Raw genomic sequence first — 9,687 nt, forward strand, 5'->3', positions numbered from 1 at the left:
GCCATTGATCCTATCACCTCCACCTTTGTGCTTTCACGGTTCCCATGTGATAATTTGTCCCCTGGGTTATCCCCTGATTTTGGAGATTGGTCTTTTGGGAGGGGGGATGTCCGATCTGATGATTCAGAGGGAGAACCATCAGCACCCATTTATAAATCTGTATCTAAGTCGCCAGGATCTTTCAGATCTTTCTGGGAATCATCCAGATCACAATCTCAGCAATCTACCTCTGGAGTATATTCCCAGGTATGTACCAGGCCAAGTAGCCCAAGGTCTGAAACTTTGTCCGGGGAACCCCTTAAGTGGTGGGACCCTATGTTCCATGTCACCATGTCACCAGCATGGATAGAACCAGGTTCTTGTTAGTAGATAGTCCCATTGTGGATCACTGGTGGGGAGAAGGCTGATACTCCCTAGAGGATAGAGCTGAAGCTATTCGTCAACGGCTGGGAGAAATAAATTTGGGTGTTAGGACACCCAAGGGCTCCTCCATTCTATATAAGGAAGTGGACCCTGATGAGCCTAAGTTTTGGGTCTTACCTGGCCGAAAGATATTGAGGCTTAGCCGAGCTGACAGGGCAATAAGAAACAGGTACCGTCAGTCTCATGGGTACGACTTCCCTTATGTACCCGAACCGATGATGCAAGAAATAGATGACAACCGGCATGATTGGCTCAAATTGGACGTCACTGATTACCTCCAATCTAAAACTAGTGTTAAGGAATTCGTTACTGATTCCCGTATCTGTCCCATCATGCGAGAATGGCTTATAGGGACATGTATATTAATGGATAGGGTAGAAGTCCGACCGCAAGCTGGTGCCCCTATGTGTATGTGGTGTAATCTGTTTGGTTAAATGATTTTGAGGGACAGGTGATTCAAAAGCCTGATCCTTAATATTACAAGTAGTGACCTCATAATCTTCATGTTGGAAGAGTTAGAAATATTATTGCTGTAGTCAGTGGATGATTTGGGCCCCTGCTGTCCGGATATGTATTTTGGTTAATATTGTACCATCATATGTGTAACCTGTTACTACATTGCAGGCTCAAAGAAAGTCACCATTGGCAAGACTACATCCCTGCACATTTTGTTCGAAAAGAAATTGTTCTGCTGAGCGAAAATAATGACGTGGGGAACCGGGAACTCATGGCAATCAAACTTGCTCTTGAAGAATGGAGGCACCTCCTGGAGGGTACACAGAATCCCATTACCATCTTAACCAACCATAAGAATCTACTATACATAGAAGGTACTCGTTGCCTAGGCACTCGACAAGCTCGCTGGTCTCTCTTCTTCTCCCGCTTCAACTACATCATCTCCTTTGTACCTGGTTCCAAAAACCTCAAGGTGGATGCTCTTTCACGTCAGTTCCTCTCTGAAGATAAGTCTGAAGATCAGATCTTTCAGGGAATCATCCAGATCACAATCTCAGCAATCTAATACCTCTGGAGTATATTCTCAGGTATGTACCAGGCCAAGTAGCCCAAGGTCCCTTCCAAATTTATAATCTCCACCAACTCCTTTGATGTTATGGACGACATCCGACTGGACAAATCTCATGTCCCAGAGGGTCTGAAGGTCCCGGAGGGCCGCCTCATCCCTGCACCTCTATACCAAAGGAGAGTCCTTGAGTGGTGCCATTCTTCTAAGGCTACGTCCATGGTTAGTGCTGGCGGGCGGAGGCGCGCTGAGGCGCGCTGAGGCGCGCTGAGGCGCGCTCACGCTCGGCACTGAGCCCCTGAAGCCGCAATGAGAGCGGCTTTAGCAGGGGCTCGCTTCCGCTTCCGCAAGCGTGTGGAATCACTGGCCCGCCCGCCAACACGCCCCCGACACGCCCCCAGACGGCGCGCGGCACCCGCTTTCCCTCAGCCTTAGCATGCCTCCACCCGCAAGCAGTATCCATGGACGCAGCCTAAATCGTCTGGACTCCCAGGTACTCAAAGAACCATTGACCTCGTGCAGCAAAATGTTTGGTGGCCAGGTATGCAAGGAGACATCAAAGAATTCATCAAAGCATGCGCAAAGTATACCCGTAATAAAACCCCTCAAAGAAAACCCCTGGGACTCTTATATCCTCTTCCGATTCCGGACCGCCCTTGGAACCATTTGTCTATGGACGTCATAGTAGATCTACCCACTTCCAAGGGGATGAACACCATTCTCATCATTGTCGATCGCTTTTCCAAGCAGAAACATTTGATTACATTAAGAGGACTTCCTAACACTTCCAAGCTCGCAGATATTTTTGTTCAGGAGATCTTTCTGCCTACATGTGGTACCTCTGACCATCGTCTCTGACCGGGGGTTACAATTTATTTCCAGTTTCTGCCGTTCCTTTTCTTAAAGGTTGAGCATCTCCTTCCTTTTTTCCTCAGGATACCATCTACAAAGAAACGGTCAGACGGAGAGAACTAATCAAACTCTGGTGCAGTACCTGCGTTGTTTCATTTCTGACTCCCAGGATAACTGGATGGACCTTCTGCCTTGGGCCGAATTTGCACATAATTTCCTACGCAACGAGTCCATCCAAAAGTCTCTGATTTTCATAAATTATGGATTCCACCCATCCCAATTGCCTCTCCTTCCTCTGGGGTACCAGCAATGGATAACCAAATTCACCTTCTACAGGACTCATGGAAAAAGATCCAGGAGAATCTGAAAGTCGCAACTAATAGACAAAAATTCCAGGTAGACCGTCACCGTCGCAAGATCCAGGAATTTAGCCCAGGAGACAGGGTATGGTTATCTTCCAAAAACATACGCCTCAAGGTGCCCATGCTCATGCTGGCACCCAGGTTTCTCGGGCCCTATCCCGTGATACAAAAGATCAACACAGTGGCATATCGTCTGCACCTTCCGCCATCAATGAAGATCCCCTCTGTCTTTCATGTGTCCTTACTAAAACCTTCATTCCAAAGCTCACGCTTCTCCAATACTACCTCACCACCTCCTCCTCTACTAGTGCAAGTACAACAGGAGTATGAGATCCAGTCCATTATGGACTCTAGGATTTCCAGAGGGTCAGTACAGTACTTGGTCCACTGGAGAGGCTTTGGACCAGAGGAACGTTCTTGGGTTCCCCACCATCTTCACGCCCCCAGACTCGTATGGGCTTTTCATCTGAAGCATCCTTTCAAACCGGCTTGGAAACACCCGGAGGTCGCTTCTGAAGAGGGGGGGGGGGAAACTGTGAGGCTCAGGGAGCCACGCTGCCATCGGCGCACTCCTCACTCACCTCTATACCCACGAGGCCCTCTGCGCCATCCGCTCCCACCTGCAGCCATGTCGGTCAACCAATGTGTTACTGGCGCACACATGCACGCCAATGCTAATTAGCCTCTCCCTGCGCTGACTTCAGGCACGTGCGGCGCGCACACACGCTCTCTGCACCTGTACTCTCTCCTATCACAGCCCTCGCTTTGCACACTCCTCCACGCGGCAGGATGCTTATTGGACACTCTCCCCTACATATGCTCAGCTGCCCCACTGGCAAATTGGCTGAGCATAGAACCAGAGACAGGGGGTGCCCAATGCTAAATCCCATTGACAAAACATATATAATGAAAAGTATAAAGTAAAATACTTCAATAATAATAATAATATTAAATACTTGATTATTTGGTTAACCCTTTGGCCAAAGCGTCATAAGCCTGCATACCAACGTCAAGGTATAACCAAATTAATGCAGGTCCTACACTACACTACAGTGTGAACCCTTCCTTTTACCTCTGTAAGAGGGGAAGAACCATAATAGGTCTTGTTCCTGCAGCAAATGAAATGACCTCCCAAGTTAAAAAGGTGAAGGAGGAGTGAGCTCTGGGGGGAGGGGCCACAGCCTCCAATTGACTGCTAGCAGTCAGACATAGATTAACACACATTCCCAGCTAGCTCAAACTCCCACACCCACCACATGATGAATATATATTTATGTCAACCAGAGAGCTACTGAGCGTGGCAATTGCATACAACAAGAGACAGTGGGTGCCCAATGCTACATCCCATTGACAAAACATATATAATGAAAAGTATAAATTAAAATACTTCAATAATAATAATAATAATAATAATATTAAATACTTGGTTATTTGGTTAACCCTTTGGCCAAAGCGTCATAAGCCTGCATACCAACGTCAAGGTATAACCAAATTAATGCAGGTACTGCACTATACTACAATGTGAACCCTTCCTTTTACCTCTGTAAGAGGGGATGAACCATAATAGGTCTTGTTCCTGCAGCAAATGAAATGACCTCCCAAGTTAAAAAGGTGAAGGAGGAGGAGTGAGCTCTGGGGGGAGGTTCCACAGCCTCCTCATATTCATCATGTGATGGGTGTGGGAGTTTGAGCTAGCTGGGAATGTGTGTTGAGCATAGAACCAGTTGCGTTGTACTTACCTCTTCTCTGCTTCCACAGTCTTGCCTTGTCTTGCTGTTCCCATTCTGTGTACCGACCCGGCTTTCCACGATGATCCGCACCTCTCCTACTCTGACCCCGGCAAGTATATTGACCTTCCGTACCTCTCCAACCCCGACCCGGCTACCCCGACCAAATCTACAATCCAGACGTGCCCTCGTGGCTGTGGGTGGCGTTATATACTTTCGCACCTTAGCACCGTGGTCCCGCCTTGTTTGTGGTGAGCACAGCGTGACAAGTGGCAATGGTAGCAAAAGTGATGAATAGATCTGCCTGATTGGGTCATGTGATGACTATACCGGCAAGTGACTTTTATTTATTTATAAAATATTTTACCAGGAATTAATTCATTGAGAGTTACCTCTCTTTTTCAAAGTATGTTCTTTAAACAGTGATGGTATGAGCTGGGGGATCCTACTGGCTGACATTCCTCAACCTCTTTGTGCATGCCAGGAGTTGTGCTGGGCCACTGGAGACCTAACGATATTTATCCACACTGATGACCAGGAATCCTTATGGTTGAAAATAACCACTGTATATTAGTGCAATGCATTTACTGGCACTGGCCAGATGCAATAGCTAAAGAAAACCAGCACCTGGGACAACCTGAGACAACCTGAGACAACCTGAGGCTGCAGAGAATAGATCCTTAACTAGTTGTAGCTCTTACATATGCTCATATTCTCATACATCTGCAAAAATGGATTTCTTGGAAAAATGTTTGTAATCTGAATTGCGAGACATTGTCACATCTTTAAGCAGTGTTTCTGGGTGAGACAACCAGTACATGATATGGCAACCAGAGAATATCATGACCTTCAGTGCTGCAATAAATGTTTATGTGGCAGCACTGCTTAGTGAATATGGCTCTCAGTGTGTAAGACATGGTGACATTTAAAACACCAACATTGGTGTCTAACTTGATGGTATGCCAACACTTAACTTTTTGTTGTGTACCAAAGATGTAATTTTAAACATTTTTTATGATAAAATGAGAAACGGTATAGTATATATTTATTCTGAAATGTGGTGTTTAATACAGATTTATGGAGCAAAATACGTACGTTTAAATTCTTCCCAAAAGTCTTCACCGTATTTTGCTGTGTAACAGTGTTTCCCCCACCCGGTGGAAGAATTGTCGATTACTACGGCATATACATGCTGGCAAACAGGAGGGCTGAGTCGTTCGCCAATGGTAGTGGGGACACAGGACCAGGCTTCTGGGGTTCATACCCCACATATCTCTTTAGCAGTGCAGCGCCTCCATCTGCCGCTGGCTCCAGGAACTGAAGGTGATCTCCCACGGTAGAACTTATTACCTCTCCCCCCAGTAAGGTTACGCACCAGGCAGGAGGTATATAACAACAGGAACGGTTTATTGTCTTCTGCACAGCACAGTTACACGGCAGGCTTCTGCCCGATGCAGTACTCTCAGCTCTCACTGAATGATGGTTCCTGGACTGTCACTACAGGCCAAGGGCACCTTCAGCCGTCCTAGCTCTTCCCCACCTCCCTAGCAGAGGCAGAGGTATGGTCCACACTCACTCTTCCCCGAAGGGAAGAGCACAAGGGAAGGCCCCAATCTTAGGCTCCCAGTTGCGTCACCTGCCTTCCTCCGAGGGGGAAGGATACTACTACATCTAGGGCGGACCTGGCTTTAAGTATTGCCAGGAGGAGGGCACCAGGTCTGGCTCATGATTGGTCATACCCAGGCCTGACGTTACCGCCTCCCGCTGTCACTCAAATGAAGCTCCTCGGAGGGGGAAAACCCCATATCAACTACTGGCAACCTGATTGTACCAGGGTTTACTGCCAGTCCAAGGGCAGAATAGTAGCGATCAGGCGACCTGGCTACAGCTGCAATTCACACCATTAATTGTTTATTTCTTATTAACATTTTCAGTTCATTTTTAAAATGCGTAATAAAAACATAGATTCAATTTACCATGCACAAAAGAGAAATTACTTAACTATATTTTACACTTCAATTACAAACTGCAAAAAAACACTCACACATAAATTCGCACATTCCCAATACATGTTTTTCTTTTCTGTCACAACAAGTACATTTGTTTTACTTTCTTTATTCTGATTGATGTCATTAACACTTTTAGGGCCTCATGCAGTAAGCGACGATTATGTGAAATCGGCAAGCTTACCGATTAGTCATGTTATTGGCGTTTTTTCCTCTCCGTATGCAGTAAGTGCCGAATACATTCAAAATCAACCCGAAAACAAATCCGCCCACTCTCACGATGATTAGCCGATCACACACAGGTGTATCGGCGTGCGTGGCGCGGTGCTGATAGGTTGCCCAATCACAAATCTTGCTGAATCAGGCGATACAAGCATGTTTTGGATTGCGCGCCATATTTAAAGGCAACGTGTACTGCTAATCATTCTCTGTGTTGTTGGGAGTGAGAGAGAGAGAGACGCACAGAGCTGGACGATTGAAGATTTGCATATTGACTGAGAGACTTGTTGTGTATTGGGTGAGCTTTGTCCATTGTTGTTTTGTTTACATCTTTGTCTTGTTTTATATGTGGAAGTGTTTCGTGTGATTGGCTGTACATTTATTGTCTGTTTTTTGTGAGTGCTGGAAGTATGCCCGCAAAGCGTGGGAAGAGTGATGCTGGTGGGAGTGGGAGTGCTACTCGTGGGAGTACGCGTCGGAGTGAATGTACTGTTCAGGGGAGTGATGTTGCTGAGAGTGAGAGTGGTGTTGCAGGGAGTGGGAGTGCTGGTGCTGCGAGTGGTGTTGCTGGGAGTGGGAGTGCTGTTGCTGGGAGTGGGAGTGCTGTTGCTGGGAGTGCTGTTGCTGGGAGTGGGAGTGCTGTTGCTGGGAGTGGGAGTGCTGTTGCTGGGAGTGGGAGTGCTGTTTCTGGGAGTGGGAGTGCTGTTGCTGGGAGTGGGAGTGCTGTTGCTGGGAGTGGGAGTGCTGGTGCTGGGAGTGCTGGTGCTAGGAGTGTGAGTGCTGGTGCTAGGAGTGTGAGTGCTGGTGCTAGGAGTGTGAGTGCTGGTGCTAGGAGTGGGAGTGCTGGTGCTGGGAGTGCTGCTGGTGGCGCAGTTGCTGATGGGGTGGATGGTGGTGGCGTGCTTGCTGGTGGGCAGCTTTTGGAGGCTCTTCCATTGGAAGAAGGAGAGTCCAGTCAGCACCAGCCAAGCTCTGACCCTAAACCTGCTCGGAAGAAACGTGTGGAGAAGCCACGTAATCCTCGCTTCAATGACCAGGAAAATACAGCTCTTGTCACTGGCATTCTGGAGCACTATGACAGTATATATGGACATTTACTAGGTAAGTGTACCTTTACATTTATTATTCAAATACATGTGATCCTAGGTCATCTGAGTTTTGTTCATATGCAAATATGGGTTCACAATATCTTTCTATGTTAATTAGTCTGGAAACACAGCTTTTTATCATGCCTTACAAGGACAACTAAACACAGGCGGTCAATTTGCCTTAACTGCATACAATATGAATGCAAGCTTGCTTACATGTATAGGTTTAGTAGTGAATGCTCATGTGCTTCACATATTACACATAAAACAGCATGTTTGCTATCTCTTGGAACAGCTAGCAGTGTAGGAAACTGGTGCTTATATTATTATTCATTTACCTCATATATTTGATATGTTTTTCAAGGGCGGACAAGTTCAGCAAGCAGAAAAGAAATGTGGGACACAATAGTCATTGGTGTCAATGCGTGTGGGAATCATGTGAGGGACAAGCGGAATTGTCACAAGAGATTTGATGATATTAGGTCCAAATTGAAAAAGAAAATACAACACCAACGCGTGCATGCTACTGGCACTGGAGGTGGGCCCACACCACAACGTCTCATATTAAGTCCATTGGAGGAGCTGCTTCGGGCAAAATTACTTCCCGTCGTCGTGGAAGGCTTACCTGGTGACCGTGATATAGGAATTTACCCCTCACAATTTCCACCAGGTGAGAAATATTACTGTACTAGGCGTGTCGTTGCTTACAGTTATTTTGCATAGTTACACTGCTTTTTATACTGTCTTCACAATATAAGCATACCTGCATCTATATATGTATATGTCTGATTCTGTATATATATATATATCTAAATAGACATATATGTTGTAGTCCTACTAAAAGCAGTAACTAATATAGCACGTGCCATTGCGTGCTCATTTACATGTGAATTCCCAAAATGCATTGCTGCAGTGGAAGCAATTGATGGTGGGCGAAGATGGGGAACAACAGGGTTGTACACATGTGTAACACATGTTAATGAGAAATTATTACTAGCTACAGGTACAGAACAGAAATATGTAGAATATTATTGTGTATTTATTTATTTTACTCCGACAAACATGACATTACTGCCTATTTTAAGCATGCATCAAATATATTGCATGCAACGGCCTACAAACATCACTTGCACTAACACATCTATAGTTGTTTATGAAAAGGTCCATTTTTGCTTTAAGTCATATACAGACAGCATAATGAGGCACACGTATCATATTTTATGTCATTGTTTTCATAACTTCAAAACTGCACACGACTATTTAGCTCATCTACCATTGTGTTAAAGCAGCTGCAATTAATATCTCATCACAGCATACACTTCAACAGAGGGGGTGGGGTTCAGCACACACACTAATTACAGCCTCATTTTAGGGGCAACTTAGTTCACACCATTTTCACCTGTTTCAAGTAATTGAAAGGTGTGGCTCATTAGGCTTTTTGGGGAAGGGAAAACCGTTCTTACAACCTCACTAGCACAACTGAAGTTAATCACACTCATTTGAAAGCTTCACTTTAGCTACTAAATGCCCCAACAACTCATTACTTATCAAACCGTACGTCACACATTAGTTCACTCATATCTATAGTTGAACTACTATCAACGACACATTATCACACACTGCATGTCTTGTCTTGTTTAGTCACAGCCACATTCATGTGTGCCACATCTTATATTAATGTACCACACATATCCTCTACCAAAAACAACACTTTTTGCAATATGACCACCTTCATGATAACCATTGTGAATGGTCATCTCATGATAGTTATGTACATTATGATACTGATATCACTACACAACATATGATTTTTATGTACAAATTTAATGTATTTTTCCTCACGCATTACTGCAGAACCATAGTATGTTGTATGTTAGGGAACTCAAAACTTCTAAGTACACAGGCATGTACATTGTTATTACAACTATTTATGTTCACTTTCACACACACATTTTGGGTTAAGGAAATGATGCTGTTAGATACTCATAA

This window comes from Ascaphus truei, chromosome 1 (assembly GCF_040206685.1).
Source record: "Ascaphus truei isolate aAscTru1 chromosome 1, aAscTru1.hap1, whole genome shotgun sequence".
In the NCBI taxonomy this organism is placed as follows: domain Eukaryota; kingdom Metazoa; phylum Chordata; class Amphibia; order Anura; family Ascaphidae; genus Ascaphus; species Ascaphus truei.